The sequence below is a fragment of the Macaca thibetana genome, chromosome 6 (assembly GCF_024542745.1).
Source record: "Macaca thibetana thibetana isolate TM-01 chromosome 6, ASM2454274v1, whole genome shotgun sequence".
Classification (NCBI taxonomy): Eukaryota; Metazoa; Chordata; class Mammalia; order Primates; family Cercopithecidae; genus Macaca; species Macaca thibetana.
The window spans coordinates 51,899,960-51,919,743 of record NC_065583.1 but is presented as its reverse complement, the minus strand read 5'-3'; the positions used below and the strand labels follow the sequence as shown (position 1 = coordinate 51,919,743).

General features: G+C 36.0%; 1 protein-coding gene across 3 annotated transcripts in view; it reads left to right on the top strand.

Annotated features, from left to right (window-relative positions):
- ADAMTS19 (ADAM metallopeptidase with thrombospondin type 1 motif 19) overlaps positions 1–19,784 on the top strand; it is a 283,788-nt gene that overhangs the window by 259,537 nt on the left and 4,467 nt on the right. The window lies entirely within an intron of this gene.

Here is a 19,784-nt window from a genome sequence, read left to right as displayed (position 1 = left end):
TATTTATTTTTTCTGATACAGGGTCTCGCTCTGTTGCCCAGGCTGGAGTGCAATGGTGCAGTCTTAGCTCGCTGCAAGCCTCTGCCTCCTGGGCTCAAACAATCCTTCCATCTCAGCCTCCTGTGTAGCTGGGACTCAGACATGCACCACCACACCCAGCTGATTTTTGTATTTTTAGTAGAGATGGGGTTTCACCATGTTTCTCAGGCTGGTCTCAAACTCGTGGGCTCAAGCCATCTGCCTGCCTTGGCCTCCCAAAGTGCTGAGATGAGTCATGAGCCACCATGCCCAGACCTCATCTTTAAAAGATATATATTTAAACCAAAATTCTTGATCTTATTTTCTCAAGACTATAGCCCACTTCCAGTTTCTTTTTTTTTTTCCAAAACATTTCAAAATCATCTCCCTACCTACCCAGGCTAGAAGTTATCCTTGGCACTTATTCCTGTATACACAAGTAGGGTTTTGCCTCAGTTACTCTTAATTCCCAATATAATACCACAATCCCTTCCTATATTTCACCAGAATTAGAGTAACAGTTTCCTTACCTGCATACTCCTCCTCCCACAGCTCCGTCTATTCACAAGAGATGGTTGCATCATTCTTTCCTATACTCTTAAGTACTTCCAGAGATTCACCATTGATTGCGTCAACTACCAGATACTGTGGCTCAAAGCTTTCTATATTGTAACCTAACCTGCATCTCCAGAATTTTCTCATCATTTTCATTAACTCAGGTGTTCCCACTAAGCTCAGGCCTGAGCAGTTTTTACTTCTACAATCTCTGTGTCTTTGTTTATACTGTTCTCTTTGCCTACAATGTGTTTCTTCCAACAATCCAAGTCCTCAAAGACCAGCTGAAGTACCTAGTTTCTCAAAGGGCTTCGTCAGTAAGTGACAGCCTAAGAACTCCTTGGTACTTATTGATTACATTAGTTTTTCACAATTATTGTCTTACATTATTGCTATTTCATTAAGAAAATATTAACTCCTTTACCCTTCTCAAAATATCTCAGCAACCAGACCATTGTACTATATGTGTAAGCAAAAAAAAATTTTAAAAGTGTTATACATTTAAGCATTGTATTTTTTAAAATTTTAAATTATTTTAAAACTTTGGGGGGTACACAGTAAGTGTATATATTTATGAGTTGATTTTTCTGACTCTGATAACAACTAAGATTTCATATATTTTACAACAAAAGATTTATTCACTGATATTTTCCATGAAAGTTAAACTAATCAACATAATTTTAGTAGTCATACAACTCTCTTCACTTTTTCCTATATCATAACTCAAACTACTTGAAAATATGTTTTTAAGTAAATTTACCCTTACTTTAATATCAGAATACTTGAGACCAAAAAAAGTTTTTAAAGTTGAGTTTCAAGGAAACAGGCTACTTTTGTGTCCTCTCGAATCCGTTTGGCTGAAATACCCCCCATTAGGTTGGATAGCCGTTATCTACCTTAAAAAAGAAGTGGCGGATAGAAGCAAAGCTCACTTAAGAATTTTCTCTGCGAATTGGCAAATACGTAGTTTATTCTAAGTTGGAATAAGTTAAATATAGCTATCTAATGCTATCCGTGCTATTTAAATCAAGACTTTACTTATTTAAAAAATCAGAACAAAAAACACACACTTCTCTCTCACTTGGCGACAGAGGGATCTGATCCACTTTTGACATACAACTGTTGGACTAGACATGGAAAGTATTTTATTTGAAAAGGAAATTTAATGATTGTCATTCCAAAAAGTTCTCTCTGATGGGAAGATGTTTCACTGGAATGACAGTAATAAAATAGAAATGTCTTGATCCACTTTTTTCACTTTAGCAAACTGATTTCTGATCTGAGCTCTCACAGAATTGCAAGTATGTCCAAAACTTTGTGTCTATTAATTACTTCTTAATGCAAACATCATTTTTTTCTTCCATTGTTGTGGTGATCAGTGTACACTTTGATATAAAACACATTTTGGTTATTTTGACAGTCCTTTCACAACATATTCAGTTCTCTCTAAATCATTCATAAGCAATCTGTTTGATTTTGTCACACACATTTCCTTGATTTGCTATAAATATATGTAAACATTTTCATTAAGGAGGCAAGAAGAGTTTGAATGTTAGATCCAAATAATAATGAATTAATTAAACACATACACACACACACACACACACACAAAAAAAAAAAAAAAAAAAAAAAAAAAAAAAAAAAAAAAAAAAAAAACACCCTCAAATGCCTGACCTCTAGGAATGGATTCAATTCCAAATATCCGTGTGTTAAATAAGGAAGACAAATTGCTTTAAAAAGACACTGAAACACAGACCAAAATGAATAGCAAATCTTTAAAAACAAACCTAACTTTTGTTCTTCAGTATGCTTGTTTCACACTCACTTTATTAAAAAGTTGAAAGATGGAACTGCCAAACATATACATAAATGAATAGGAATGCAACGCTAATAATTTCCAGTAGAAGTCATCGTTTGGTTTCCTTATGAGGTCCTCTCTCCACTGTGAATGCTACTTCACTCTTGTTAAACCACTTTGGAATAATCCATTATTCCCAAAGACAAATTACCCAAGTCTATGCTGTTAACCTTGTTACAGATTGGCACTTATCATTACAGATTATATCAGGTTCTGTAAAATTGTCTATTATATTGGTTGAGGAAAAAAACATTTGCGCTCTGCCAGTGACAATTTTCCCTTAATTTAGGAATTCCTATTTCTTACAGAGGCCAGCTGGAAATGAGCAAAGCATTACAGAGCCTTCCTTAGCTGTTGGCCTGGAGAATACACATTCTCTCCAAAATATATATCTTTGGCATAGTCTAGAAGTAAGGAATCTTGGGTAATCTCTGTGCTGGCCAAGTGTGAGAATTATGATTTTTAACCCCTAAATGCACTGAAGTGTTTTTTTTTAATTTAAGAATTAAAAAACAGACTGCTGTTGAGTTTTTTAATCTAACAAAAATTTAAACACCTTAGAGTGATATTTTTACTGTTCTGTTTTCTGCCTCTTTGGTAAAGTATTTAACATGACATTTTATAGGATTTACAGCTTGAAGAATCTTACAGTTTCTTTAGGATGTGTTTAACATGCACAGATTAATAGTTCCATGAACTCACTGACAAACTAGTAGATTATATAACCTAAATCTACACATTTATTTATACCGTAATCTCCCATATAGTCCCCAAATCTAAGTAATCTAAATATTCAGAGTGACAAATGACTAGCTAGTACTGAAACAGTACTTATATGACTTTTCGGAAGTCCTGACATGAAAGGTAGAAACTAACATTTAGTTAATAATTTTAAACTTTGGCATTTTACCATCAATTCTCAATGTACAAGACTAGATATGGAAGTCTTTTCTTTAGCCCCATGTTCAAAATCATGCATTACTTCAAATTATAACTTAATGGACAAATATGGAACATTTTCTATAACAGCAGTTGTTAGTCAAATAAGTAGAGTTAGTAATTATCTCAATGCATGTTTTCAAAATGATATGATTAAAGTAAAATATCAAACTGCCAGTTGAAGAAAATTTCATTCTAACATTAAAATATTTATCGGCTGGGCACAGTGGCCCACATCTGTAATCCCTGGACTTTGGGAGGCCAAGGTGGGCAGATCACTTGAGACCAGGAGTTCGAGACCAGCCTGGCCAATATGGCAAAACCCCATCTCTATGAAAAATACAAAAATTAGCTGGGTATGGTGGCAGCACCTGAAATCCCAGGTACTTGGAAGGCTGAGGCAGGAGAATCGCTTGAACCTGGGAGGCAGAGATGGCTGTGAGCCCAGATTGTGCCAGTGTACTACAGCCTGGGCAACAGAGGGAGACTTCATCTTAGAAATAAATAACTAAAATTAAATATTTATCATTTTTTCTTTTGAGCTTTTTGTGCCAATCAGTAAGAGCTTCTATCATATACTTTAATTTTAGAACAGTATATATATACACACACACACACACACATATACACACACACACCCACATATATGTATACACACATATATATAAACATATGTGTGTGTGTATGTGTGTGTATATATATATATATTTTGTTTGTTTGTTTGTTTTGAGACAAAGTCTCGCTCTGTCACCAAGGCTGGAGTGCAGTGGCATGATCTTGGCTTACTGCAACCTCCGCCTCCAGGGTTCAAGCGATTCTTGAGCCCCAGCCTCCTGAGTAGCTAGGGTTAAAGATGTTCGCCACCAAGCCCGGCTAATTTTTCTATTTTAGTAGAGACAGGATATCACCATGTTGGCCAGGCTGGTCTCAAACTCCTGACCTCAGGTGATGCACCCACTTCGGCCTTCCAAAAGTGCTGGGATTACAGGTATGAGCCACTGCGCCCGGCCTAGGACAGTATATTTTTATACTTCTTCCTTTCACATTCACTTTGAGAAGCACTAATAAATCTTTATTTTTACAAAGAATTACAAGACTCAGTGTCACGATTCTAGTATAGTTGTTTATGCAAGTTAAATACAGAAAAACAGCATAATTGTTGGCTGCTTGCCAGATAGCAACAGTGTAAGACATCAAAAATTGGCATGCAGGACAGTCCAGTGGATGTCAGAGCCCATGCAGTGCAGAAGCCATAGAAGAGTCAGAGATCAATGGAAAGAATGAGTGTCTGCTCTCTCAACAGGAGAGTGGTTCAGAGGCTTTTATGAATAGCCCATTTATAACGTCTTTAGTGAAATTAAGTTGTTCAGAAGTGCCTACGTTGCTTCTTGGCACAGCAGACAACAATATTCTTTGGTGAATTTGGCAGAGACATGATAATGGCTAGGTTATACCATGAGCCATCACATAAATTTCTACATATGATTCATGAATTTTCAATGACAGAAAGATAATTTTATACTTTACAAAAGTAGATTCAAGTTGTACTATGTGCAAGTCTTGAGCAACCCATTGACATCATGTTTGACTATTCTTTTGTCTCATTTGGGCACTTTATAAATTTGTGGATGGCTATTTATTGGAGCTTACGTAGCCCCTTTGAATTAAACACGTTTTACTTATTTCAGTATATTTCAGAGCATATTTGCTATCATTCACCAGAATTGAGTGGATACCTACTAAGCATAATGGTGTTCATATAAACTATGGGAAAGAATACGTGAAGATGATCTTGATGAACATATTCAACTGTATCATAAAAGGAATGTTTCTATATAAAATAATGAAAATTTAGCAACAGAGTACACATCTTCTGTGTAGCATTTGACCATCAAAAACTTCTTTATACCATTATGCTATTTTAGATCTAATTAACCTCAGTTCCTAAAATGTATCAGATTACACTTGAAAAACATTAATTTCATCAGGCCACACGTATTCAACAGTACACACTCACTGATCTTGAACATACTGGAGCTATGACATCTGTAAATATCTCAAGGTAAATGGACATTTCTTTGAGCATCTTCTATAAGGTATTCACCTATTTTTCAGTGTTAAACCAAGGTCTTCTTCTTTTTTTTTTTTTTTTTAATTTTACTTTAAGTTCCAGGATACACGTGCAGAACATGCAGGTTTGTTACATAGGTAAACGTGTGCCATGGTGGTTTGCTGTACCTTTCAACCAGTCACCTAGATATTAAGCCCTGCATGCATTAGCTGTTTGTCCTGATGCTCTCCCTCCCCTCCTCCACCCCGAACAGGCCCCAGTGTGTGTTGTTCCCCTCCCTGTGTCCGTGTATTCTCATTTTTCCGCTCCCACTTATGAGTCAGAACATGCAGTGTTTGGTTTTCTTTCCCTGTGTTTGCTGAAGATGATGTCTTCCAGCTTTATCCATGCCCCTGCAAATGACATGATCTCATCTCTTTTTATGGCTGCATAGTATTCCATGTTGTATATGTACAACATTTTCTTTATCCAGTCTATCACTGATGCACATTTGAGTTGGTTCCATGTCTTTGCTATTTTGAATAGTGCTGCCATAAACATATGTGTGCATGTATCTTTATAACAGAATGATATATATTCCTTTGGGTATATACCCAGTAATGGAATTGTTGGATCAAATGGTATATCTGGTTCTAAATCCTTGAGGAATCACCACACTCTCTTCCACAATTGTTAAACTAATTTACATTCCCACCAGCAGTGTAAAAGTGTCATATTTCTCCACAGCCTCACCAGGATCTGTTATTTCTTGACTTTTTAATGATCACCATTCTGATTGGTGTGAGATGGTATCTCACTGTGGTTTTGATTTGCATTTCTCTAATGATCAGTGATGTTGAGCTTTTTTTCATGTTTGTTGGCTGCATAAATGTCTTCTTTTGAGAAGTGTCTGTTCCTGTCCTTTGCCCACTTTTTGAAAGGGTTGTGTTTTCATCTTCTAAATGTGTTTAAGTTCCTTGTAAATTCTGGATATTAGACCTTTGTTAGATAGTAGATTGCAAAAATTTTCTCCCATTCTGTAGGTGGCCTTTTCACTCTGATGATAGTTTCTTTTGCTGTGCAGAAGCTCTTTAGTTTAATTAGATCCCATTTGTCAATTTTAGCTTTTGTTACAATTGCTTTTGGTGATTTCATCATAAAATCTTTGCCCGTGCCTATGTCCTGAATGGTATTGCCTAGATTTTCTTCTAGGGATTAAGCGAAGATCTCAGCAACACTTTCCATTAATGCCATAAGTAATACAATTTCAGGAGTGAAATTTCCATGTTCAGTTTTCTCATGTTATTTAACTTGTCAGCAGTGTCTCATGTCTCATTCATCTTTTGTGATAGAAGAAAGGATTTCACACCTTGGTCTGTCCAAGAAATGGACTTCACAACTATTCAGAGTTCATTTCATCCCTTTGTTCCTGCAATAATGTCACAGTTAAGAATTTGTTAAGATTTTTTTTTTTTAGTGTGTTTTTATTTCCTACACATTTTCATTTTCTCTCATTTGTCTGTGTTTAGGCCAGTCCATAACTTTGTCAAATCATTTTGACATCTTAGCCTATCTTTATCAGTAATGCCAAACCCTGTCTGCTCGGTGCTATCAACTTAGTAGATATAATTTTGTAAGAGTTCATGTCTGTATCTGTTACTACATCATCCATGGTCACTTGTAGAAAAAATATAAACATCTGAGTTAAGTGAACTTCTACTCTACGCTTCTGTAAACTTGGACATCGCTTATACGTCCCCCAAGGATTTCCCTTTCAGCTGGTTTATTTTGATTAAATTATTTTTAGGTAAAATAAAGTCATTCAGCTCTTATTACCTGGCATAAGAATGGCAGGTAATAAAGTAGGAAATGGCAGGAAATTAAGCTTTAGAGACTGAAAACGACTATAGGGTTTAAGAAGGTATATTTCATTTTGAAAGAAGATTAAGTCTTTTTCTTGTTACCAAATTGGTTTGCTAACATTTCTATTTGAACTTCTCATTTACTAAACTATTTCTCTAATCATGTTGAGAGTCCAAAGTGTTCAAATTATTGAGAATTATTTTATCGTGTTTAGTGTTTGACATGTGAGCCACAGTATAGATACAATTTAATACAATCTTAGACATTGTCACTAATGTCCAGGGCAATGATAGGTTTATTTCATTATAAAAGAAATATGGGGTTGTCAATGAAAAGAGTCAAACTGTGTAAAATATTTAAAGAGATTTATGCTGAGCCAAATACGAGTGACCACAACCCATGACACAGCCCAGGGAAATTCTGAGAACATGTACCCAAGGTAGTCAGGCTACAGCTTAGTTTTATACATTTTTGGGAAACATAAGACAGCAATCAATACATGTAAGATGTACATTGGTTTGATACAGAAAGGTGGGACAACTTGAAGAGGGAGCTACCAGATTCAAAGATGTTCTGATTGGCAATTGATTGAAAGAATTTATTTAAAGACCTGGAATCAATAGAAGGGAGTGTGTCTGAGTTAAGATAAGGGGTTGTGGAGACCAAGGTTCTTATGCAGGTGAAGCTTCTACTTAGCAGGCTTCAGAGAGAATAGATAGTAAATGTTTCTTATCAGACTCAAAAAGGTGCCAGATTCTTAGTTAATTCTCTTCTGGATCAAGAAAAAGACCTGGAAAGAGAAGGGGATTCTTTACAGAATGTAGATTTTTCCCACAAGAGAAGCTTTGCATGGCCATTTCAAAATATGTCAAGAAAATAAGTTTTGGAGTAAATTACTTTGATTTGTTTCAGGGCCTGCTGTCTGTCATATTCTTATTGCCACAAAGAGTTTGCTTTGTCAATCTTAAGGTCTCTTTTTTAACGTCAGTGCTGGTCAGCTATGCCTGAATTCCAAAGGGAGGAGGGTATGATGGGGTATGTTCTACTGTTACCAGCAGCAAATCCATTCGGGTCTACAGCACCCTCAGTTCTTTTTTTTTTTTTTTTTTTTTTTTTTTTTTTTTTTTTTTTTTTAATTTATTTATTATTATTATACTTTAAGTTGTAGTGTACATGTGCATAACGTGCAGGTTTGTTACATATGTATACTTGTGCCATGTTGCTGTGCTGCACCCATCAACTCGTCATTTACATCAGGTATAACTCCCAGTGCAATCCCTCCCCCCTCCCCCCTCCCCATGATAGGCCCCGGTGTGTGATGTTCCCCTTCCTGAGTCCGAGTGATCTCATTGTTCAGTTCCCACCTATGAGTGAGAACATGCGGTGTTTGGTTTTCTGTTCTTGTGATAGTTTGCTAAGAATGATGGATTCCAGCTGCATCCAAGTCCCTACAAAGGACTCAAACTCATCCTTTTTTATGGCTGCATAGTATTCCATGGTGTATATGTGCCACATTTTCTTAATCCAATCTGTCACTGATGGACATTTGGGTTGATTCCAAGTCTTTGCTATTGTGAATAGTGCTGCAATAAACATACGTGTGCATGTGTCTTTATAGCAGCATAATTTATAATCCTTTGGGTATATACCCAGTAATGGGATGGCTGGGTCATATGGTACATCTAGTTCTAGATCCTTGAGGAATCGCCATACTGTTTTCCATAATGGTTGAACTAGTTTACAATCCCACCAACAATGTAAAAGTGTTCCTATTTCTCCACATCCTCTCCAGCACCTGTTGTTTCCTGACTTTTTAATGATTGCCATTCTAACTGGTGTGAGATGGTATCTCATTGTGGTTTTGATTTGCATTTCTCTGATGGCCAGTGATGATCCTTTCCTTACTCCTTATACGAAAATTAATTCAAGATGGATTAGAGACTTAAATGTTAGACCTAATACCATAAAAATCCTAGAGGAAAACCTAGGTAGTACCATTCAGGACATAGGCATGGGCAAAGATTTCATGTCTAAAACACCAAAAGCAACGGCAGCAAAAGCCAAAATTGACAAATGGGATCTCATTAAACTAAAGAGCTTCTGCACAGCAAAAGACACTACCATCAGAGTGAACAGGCAACCTACAGAATGGGAGAAAATTTTTGCAATCTACTCATCTGACAAAGGGCTAATATCCAGAACCTACAAAGAACTCAAACAAATTTACAAGAAAAAAACAAACAACCCCATCAAAAAGTGGGCAAAGGACATGAACAGACATTTCTCAAAAGAAGACATTCATACAGCCAACAGACACATGAAAAAATACAGCACCCTCAGTTCTTATCTCCTCAGAAGGAAGAATTTGAGGGGCATAAGGCAGAAGGAGAGACCAAGGCAAGTTTTACAGCAGGAGTGAAAGTGAAGCAGCGTCATTATCTGGGGTAAATACCCGAGGTTTGTTGTCTTATGCCAGGGGCGAACACACAATAAATGAGCTTAAGCGCAGACGTTTAATAGGCAAAAGAACAAGAAAAGAGAATAACTCTCGTAGAGAGAGGGACTCCTGAGTGGGTCTTCTGATTCTGTGGCGAAATGCACGAGGTTTTATAGATGAGGTTGAGGAGGCGGTGTCTGATTTACATAGGGCATGAGAAATTGGGCGGACCAGGTGTGCCATTCGTTTGCATAGCACAGGAAGAAGCTGGCCACCCCACCCTAATCTTTTATTACGCAGATGGGTTCTCCACTTGGCTGGTATCATGTTGACTGTTCCTTTATTCTACACCTGGCTGACAAAGAAAAAGGGAGATGGACCCTCCATGTCGAACATATCTGACCCCCAGGTAGCCTTTTCCTATTGGCACAGTTGCCTGCATTCACCCATGCAAGCTTCTAGCTTCTATGTCTGCAGCTCAATTTTACAGGCAGTTCTTTGTTAGAAAAGAAATGATTTGGGGGCTGCTTTTCATTAAAAGAAAAACCTTACCAAGGACTCTCTGACTCTCACAAACTGCCTAAATAATTTCTTTTTAGCTAGTGTATGAAAAATGTATTAAAAAGCTTTAGAGCAGGAATGAAAGGATGGAAAGTAAACTTGGAAGAGGGCTATGCAGGTAACCTGAAGGGCAAGTATGCGGCTTGGTCTTTTGGCTTGGGGTGTTATATGTTGGCATGCTTCCGGGGTCTTCCATTCCTTCTCCCCAATTCTTCTTTTGGGGTGAGCTGTCCACATGCACAATGGCTGGCTCGCACTTGGGACTGGAGCATGCGCAGTGTGTTTACTGGAGTTGCACGCATGCTCACTTAAGGTGCTCTTCTCTTAGTAGTCTAATATTCCTAGGAGGTCATATACCAGTTAAACTCCACCATTTTTCCTCTTAATGCTCATGCTTGAGCCCACTTGCCCAATTCCTGAGCTCTTATTGGAAAGCTGCTGATCACCAGTTTCCAGTTTTTTTCTATCTGTAGGGAAACTGCCTTCCCCAAGTGCTGGCTGCAACTAATTATTATTTTAGAGAGACAGTTAACAACCTACTGACCGTCACCTGATGGTCGCCTGACATTCCTGGTTGTGGGGGAGGGAGAGTCCCTCTTCTGCCTTGTTCATGTCTGCCTATCTAGTATAACACTACCACCCATTCATGGCCTGAATTTGTGTTTCAGGTTTACTTCTAGAATGCTCTTGGCTGACAGGAGGGGTCCATTCAGTTAGTTGGGGGACTTGGAATTTTATTTTTGGTTTACATGGTGAAATTATCTCATGTGTACCCAAGTACAGAGAAGATTGTACTTTCCTTAGGCAGATTTAATTGATGCATATCACTAAGGCAATAGAACAAATTTTGCTTAAGGAGACTTTAGGGCTTATTTTTTGGTGGGGAAAAGGGATTATCAACATCAATTTTCCTTGTGCCTTGTTGTTTGTCTATGTCAAAAATTTGCTTAAGTCCTAAATCCTTGTGACCTATTTTCTAAGCTATTTAAGTTTGCTCTAAAGATGATTGCTTTCATTTTACTCTAGTAAGCCTGGTGTTATGCCCAGACCGTTTATTCCCCGAAGAAGACCACCAGAGTCCAGAGTCAAAGCTAAGCAGCAAGGATCTTTATTACAGGTTCGAACCTGGAGCTCTCACTTGCTCGTGAAACGAGACGGGCAGGAGAGCTCCCCTACTGAGCTCCGAACAATGTTATATAGTCTAAGGAAAGTAGGCATAGAATCATTATACAAATTAGAGGTATGATTGGCTGGAGTTTGAACAAAGCGATTTGGCAAACTATGATTGGTTCCCGCCATTTCTGATATTTCAGTACAACCCTTGAGGCGGAAGAGCAGTTTTACACAAAGGCAGTTAATTATATTGCATCAGGTTGCACGACCAGTTTATGGCTATCTTGCTTAAACACACCTTGTGACCTGGCTATCTTACTTAAACATTCCTTGTGACCTGGCCTCAGAAAGAGAAACATGTACTTACAGAACTTACGAAACCTCTGGTACGTGCAAAGATTAGAGAGCAGAACAAGGGTGTAGCGGGTGGGGGGCGGGTACACATCTATCTTTGTGTCCTTTCACTGGGACATCATGATTGTGTTTCCTATTCAGAATTAAATCTTGTATATGGAGTTGATTCATGAGGTGCTTTGTTTCAAAGGTCTTTTGGGTCAATATTAAACTCTTTGGGGAACAGAATATCTATCAGACAATACAAGACTCTCTTTTTAAAATACTCTAGTCAGAAAATTTTCCTTGTAAAAGAAATTTCAATAGCAAGTTATCTGGTAAACTCTGTATTTCTTTCCCATTTGCTGGCAAATTGATGTTGACATTTTAGCATTTTGGTTTTTAGTGGAACTCTATAGTGTGTCTTGTTTCAAATATACATTAAATTACTTGATACACATGTGAAGAGCAAGATGTAGCATTTATTAGAAAGAAGGACTGAAAGAAGGGAGAAGGGAAGGAAGGGGTGAGAGAGCACGCCATGGAATCTGAAGAAACACCTACCTAAAGGTCCACTCTACTCATTTGCCCTTGTTATTAAATGTTTTAGAATATCATAGCACACAAATGTATGAATAAAACTATATAGTGCAGATAGTAGAAATAACATTATATCTGGAATCAAAAGACTTGCATTTGAGGTTTGTCTCTCCTTATGGGGCATGTCTTTCTATCATCTGCTTGAGTCCTACCCTGATTTTCCCATTTGAATTACAAAACTCCTTGTCCCAAATGTTTCTCATCCTCTCTCTCAGCTTTAATTTTTTCCATAGTACCTGTTAACATGTATATTTTAGTGTACTTTCCTCCTTTTTTTTTTTTTGCTCTTACCCTCTCCCCCATTAAGATGTAAGCTCCTGGGGGCCCTGTTCTTGTCTGTTTTGCTTACTATTACATCCCAGTCTCCAGAGGTGGCACATTGGCTCAGTAAATATTTGTTGAATGACTAATTGAAATACATGCCTCACACTTTCTATTAGCAATGTTGTTAGGGTTATGAGAAAGATAACCGAGATATTCTATGTAAAAGCATATTAGAGGCATGGAATATAATAGGTGTTTCATATGTCTGTTCATTTGTGTTTATTGTCTAATACATGATCTGTCAGTAGGTTGTCTGTAGATAAGGTGACTAGATGTTTTAGTTTATCCAGGACTGTCCCAGTATGCTTAGAGTCTGGGAAAAGTTATTACCAGCAACTTATTTCACAAATGTCCTGATAAGGATAATAAATTATATGATCACCCTATCTAAAGATGAATCATGCATGTGAATTGTCCTTAGAACAAAAGTTTACCTCATACCACATAACCTGAGTTATACTAAAAATTAAACAAAAAAGCTTTCAAAATTCGTTAATTTTTAATTTAACAGTAAAGTAGGAGGATAATAGTCTAACATGGCAGCATGTGGAAAAGGGAAATATTTGTTTTAACATAAAAGGAATATTAGCAATTTTCTAGTATTAAATAGTGCTTAAGCATTCAAACGCTGAATTCAGTATTTTTTAAGTTAAAACTCTAATTCCAGCACTTCTTGCCTGTAAAACCATAGGCAATTTGCGAATTTATGTGAGCATCTACTTTCTTGTCTGTTTAAAAGGGATAATAGTATTCATGGCCTTCATTAAAATAAATGAAGATATTAAATTAAAGTAAATATAAGCTTTAACACAGTGCCTGGCATATAATAAATATTACATAAGTGCTAGCTTCTTCCTGTTCGTATTGAATGGAGGAAAAACTTTCAGAAGTAGTACTGTCAGAGACTTTGGAAACAGAGAGACTCACTCTTGAATAGAACCTGGTAAAATAAGGCTGAGACCTACTGGACTGCATTCCCAGGAGGTTAAGGCATTCTAAGTCACGGGATGAGATGGGAGGTAGGCACAAGACACTGGTCACAAAGACCTTGCTGATAAAACAGGTTGCAGTAAAGAAGCTGGCCAAAACTCACCAAAACCAAGATGGTGATTAAAGTGACTTCTGGTCCTCCTCGCTGCTCATTATACACTAATTATAATGCAGTAGCATGCTAAAACACACTCCCACCAGCACCATGACAGTTTACAAATGCCATGGCAACATCAGAAAGTTACCCTATGTGGTCTAAAAAGGGGAAGAACCCACAGTTCTTTGAATTGCCCACCCCTGTCCCAGAAAATTCATGAATAATCCACCTTTTGTTTAGCATATAATCAAGAAATAACTATAAGCATATTAAGTTGAGCAGCCCATGCCGCTGCTCTGCCTATGGAGTAGCCCTTCTTGTATTCCTTTATCTTCTTAATAAACTTGCTTTCACTTTACTCTAAGGACTCACCCTGAATTCTGTCTTGTGAGAGGTCCAGAAACCCCTCTCTTGGGGTCTGGATTGGGGGCCCTTTTCCATAACAGTACTATTGGTTTCCTTTGATCACAAAGCAACGAAGTGGCTTTGTAGTGTAACTGATTGTTTAAATATTACATAACTGGCTAAAAGTAGATGAAATTACCCAGCTTCCATAGTGGTAATAATCTACTTCTAACTCCATCGATTTTATGTCATTGTGTTTTGTTAATAAATGTTATTGAATAAAATACCAGATCCATAGTAAATGATCTCTGGTGTTTTTATTTTTTACACAAGACCATGAACATAATGAGTGGTCAATAAATATTTGAAAACAAAAATAAATGATGTAGTATTCTGAGACATTCAAGCAGACTATAATTTTAAGACTATGTTAGACAGGACTTCTATTTGCAGAAAGCAAAAGACTTGCCACAACTGTGAGCTGGCAAAGTGGATAATTAGTTAATGAGATTAGAGTCTTTACTCTTATGTGGCTTCACCACTTAGATGATAGTAACTTTTAATAATAAATCTTTGGAATTTTACTTTGATAGTAATTTAGACCTGAAACTGCAGCTGTCATCTACTAGAATGCCTTGTCTAACAAAAAGGAAAAATAAGTTTCAGGTAAATTATTTGCTAGAGGCAAATAATCAGCAGCCAGGTCTCCTAATTTTGAAGTCAGAATTATTTTGGCTTTTTCTTTAATGTCAGTGTGTTTTTAATCACAGTGACATTATTTGAGAAGATGTTTGATTATTTAATATTGTCTTCTATAATAAAAATAATAGTTTAGAAGATACCTTGGGATTTCAATTGTTCTATTTCAAAAAACTGTCCATTTTCCATACATTTGTAATAAAAGTTTTACCAAATTATATTTTATAAAGAAAATACTAGTAAGAACTTGATATCGTATTATTAAAATATTCTAATGAAAATTAGATTCTAAAGCTAAAAGATTATTTATTTTAATAATAAAGCAAATCTATTAGTTATTAGTTTCAAAAGCAGAAAATTATACTGTTTTAGTTTAATGAATTACAGAACTTTCATTATTTCTTGGACAATATTTTTATTTCCAGGTTATGCCCAAATAGTTACAAAACATAATTTGCCTATAAAATGCAACTAGCATCTTTTTTTAGTTCCCAAATTTTTATCAAAGGTGCTGTTCAGCCATTATCTGCTAAGATTATGTATTCTGAGTTATCATGTGTCTACTGTTATTTTATGCCATTTTCAATAATACTGAAAAATGATGTGTTATTTTGCTTTGCTCATATCCTTTGGAGTTGATTATATAAGATTGACTAAAAGTGTCAGGAATAGTCTGTGACTAATTATGGGCCTCTTTGAAATACTGAGAACCTTCTTTATCACATCAGAGTGATTTCATCTTTCTAAGGCTTCTATTCTTTTGGTTTCTCAAATATTGTGATTTTTTTCAAGATTTACAGAACTTTTAGGAATAGATACTAGAACAGCATTTTGTTCTATGTAATATTAATCCCTTAAAAGTTTTAGTTAAACTGTATTTCATTGTCCTGAAAATACTTTTCTAAGCATGTCTTTATTTATATGGTTATATCCATTGTATAGAGTGGTATTGAGATTAAGGCTTTTAAAGGAGAAAGACCATGTCAAAGAGTCCTCCTATAATAGCTGGAAATTATAATAAAGCTTACACTGAACTGGAAATATTCAGATCGTGTAGAAGTTTGAGAGAAAAAGTCAGGTTTAAAGGACATAACATCATAGTTTGTTGTTCTTTGATCTGCTATTTGCAGAAATTTAAGAATTCATCAGATAGATAATATTTTGCAGAAATATACACAGAGTAAAACTTAGAAAGCTAAGTTATCTGTAGATTCATGTTAATGACATGCACATCAAATTCCATTACTCTGCAGTAAACTATTGTCATACCAGAAATATAGGCTTCATTATTGAACATGACATACGAACAACTCTAGCATAATTTCCCATGCAGCTGAGGCGACAAACTAGATGAATTATATGGTACTACTTACAGATAAGAAGCAATATAAAGGGTCTATGCTAAATACAGAACATGTACTTTTAGCCAGTAATTTCCAAACTCAGACTGCACAGCATAATCACCTAAATACTTTTACTAAAAATGCAGATTCCCAGATGTCACATGAATTTATTGACTAAGAAATTCTATGTCTTAAAATCCATCATTGTCTTTAAAGAAAAATCTCTCCTATGATTCTGAAGTGTAGACTCAACATATGAATATATGGTTTAATTTATAAATATTGCATAAATATGCATAGGTAGTTGGGATAATGTGGAAGCTTTCATGGAGAAGCTGGATTTGAGATAGTTTTGGTTTTTTTTGTTGTCGTTTTGTTTTGTTTTTTGTTTTGTTTTGTTTTGTTTGAGATACAGTCTCACTCGTTCACCCGGGCTGGAATGCAGTGGCATGATCTTGGCTTACTGCAACCTCCGCCTCTTGGATTCAAGCAATTCTGTCTCATCCTCCCCAGCAGCTAGAATTACAGGCCTGCAGCACCACACCTAGCTAATTTTTGTATTTTTAGTAGAGATGGGGTTTTTCCATATTGGACAGGCTGGTCTAGAACTCCTGGCCTCAAGTGACTGCCCGCCTCGGCCTCCCAAAGTGCTGGAATTACACGTGTGAGCCACCACACCCAGTCTGAGATACAGTTTTGTAAAACGGCATGGCATTTAGGAAAGGAGTATTACTCTGAGCACAGTTGTAGAGGTAGAAATAGAAATTGCATGGAAATAATTAGTTTATAAAATAACAAATTATTTTTAATAGGGTGGAGTTGAATATAAAGTTAAAGAGGTAAATACATGCCAGCCTGGATATAGCAAGATACTGGGCTTTATCTTTTAGGCAATGGTAAACTCAATAACCAAAGATTTTTGTCCAAGGAGCATATATATGTAAATAAATTTTGAAAGAATGCATTTTCAATTAATATGTGACATTCATTGGCAGGCTGAGGACTAAAAACAAATCAAACAATAGTACATTAGATTTGAGGTAATGAGGATTTGTGCAGAATGCTTCCTTTGCTAAGGAAAATAAGAAAAGAGATGAGCCCAAGGATGATCATAAAGGAAGAACTGATAACAAAGAGAATGCAATACTAATAGTAACTTAGGAAAATACAAAGGAAAAAAAGTATTAAAAATGGTATGTCTGTATATTTAAAAGATGACAATCAAAATATTTATCAGTTTGTAATCAGAATAGTATACACCAAGATAATTTATTTAAATAATTATAATTGTATTAATAAACCCTTTAAGCAAAATATTGCTACATATTTTTACACAGAAAATAATATGGCTAGTAAATAAATCATTATTTTCAGAAACACAAGCACATTTCCCCTCTTACATATAGTTTTGATACCATAAAATAATGGTGTTTTCTCAGACAAACTAGCATCAGACTATTTGTGTCAAAAAACAAATTTAGTGATATATGTATAAAACCAAGAGATTTCCCTAGTAAAAGACTGTTACACATCAAATATGTTCTTTACAAAATATTTTACAAATGAAAATAACATTTAGTTGAAATGCAAGAAATCGGTTAAAAGTGCACTTGATTAATAAAAGCCATATATGACATACCCACAGCCAACATCATACTGAATGGGAAAAAGCTGAATGCACTTCCCCAAAACTGGAACAATATAAGGTTACCCACTCACCACCTCTCAACATAGTACTAGAAGTCCTAGCCAGAGCAATCAGGCAAGAGAAAGAAATAAAACATCCAAATTTTAAAAGGGGAAGTCAAATTATCTGTGTTTGCTGATAATAAGATTGTATACCTAGCAAACTCTAAAAGACTCCTTCAAAAGACTCCTAGACTTGATAAATGGCATCAGTGAAGTTTCAAGATACAAAATCAAAGTAGAAGCATGTCTATACACCAATAACATTCAAACTGAGAATGAAATCAAGAAGACTGTCCCATTTACAATAACCACACACACAAAAGAATTACTTAGGAAAACATTTAACTAAGAAGGTGAAAGACCTCTGCAAGGAGAACTGCAAAATACTGATGAAATAAATAAATGACACAAACAAAAGGAAGAACATCCCATGCTCATGGATTATAAGAATCAATATCATTAAAATGACCATACTACCCAAAGCAATCTAGAGATTCAGCACAAATCCTATCAAATTATCAGTGTCATTTTTCACAGAATTAGGAAAAAAATGCTGAAATTCATATAGAATCCTAAAATAGCCTGAATAGCCAAAGCAATCCTAAGTAAAAAACAAAGCTGGAGCCATCACATTACCTGACTTTATGCTACAAGGCTATAGTAACCAAAATAGCATAGTACTGGCACAAATATAGATACACAGATCAAGGGCACAGAAAAAAGAACTCAGAAACAAAACCACATACCTATAACCAACTGATCTTCAACAGAGTCAACAAAAAAATGCAATGAGGAAAGGACAACCCTATTTAATAAATGATGCTGGAAAAATTGGATAGCCATATGCAGAGCAATGAAACTGGACCCCTATTGCTCACCAGATACAAAAATTTACTCAAGGTGGATTAAAGACTTGAACATAAGACCTGAAACTTAAAATCCTAGAAGAAAACGAAAGAAAATGCTTTTGGACATTGGCATAAGCAAGGAGTTTATGAGTAAGACCTTAAAAGCAAATGCAACAAAAACGAAGACACAAATGGGACTTAATTAGACTAAAGAGCTTCTGCACAGCAAAAGAAATAATCAACAGAGTATACAGAAAACTAACTGAATAGGAGAAAATATTTTCAACCTATGCATCTGACAAGGACTAATACTCAGAATCTGCAAGAGACAACTCAACAAACAAAAGACAAGTAGCCCCATTAAAAAGTTGGCAAAGGACATGAACACACATTCCTCAGAAGAGACACACAGGCAGCTCACAAACATATAAAAAAATGCTCAACATCATTCATCATCCAAGAAATGCAAATTAAAACCAAAATGAGATACCATCTCATACCAGTCAGAATGGCTACTATTAAAAAGACAAAAAAGAACAGATGTTGGTGAGGATGCAGAGAAAAGGGAATACTTATACATTATTGGTGAAAATGTAAATAAATACAACCACTATAGAAAACAGTATGGAGGGTTCTCAAAGACCTAAAAATAGAACTACCATTTGACTCAGCAGTCCCGCCATTGAGTATCTATGCAAAGGAAACAAGTCCTCGTATCAAACAGACACGTGTACTCATATGTTTATCACAGCACTATTCATATTAGCAAAGTTATGAAATCAATCAACGTGTCCACCAACAGATAACTGGATAAAGCAGGTGTGTGTGTGTGTGTGTGTGTGTGTGTGTAATAATATGCAGCCATAAAAGAATGAAATTATGTCTTTTACAGCATTGTGAATGGAGCTAGAGGCCATTATCCTAAGTGAAATAACTCAGAAACAGAAAATCAAATATTTCATGTTCTCACTTGTAAGTGGGAACTAAACAATGGGCCCACATGGACATAGAGAGAGAGAGAGATAATAGACACTGAGGTCTCCAAAAGCAGAGAGAGTTGAAAATTTACGTATTGGGTACAATGTTCACTATCTGGCTGATGAGTATACTAGAAGCCCAAAC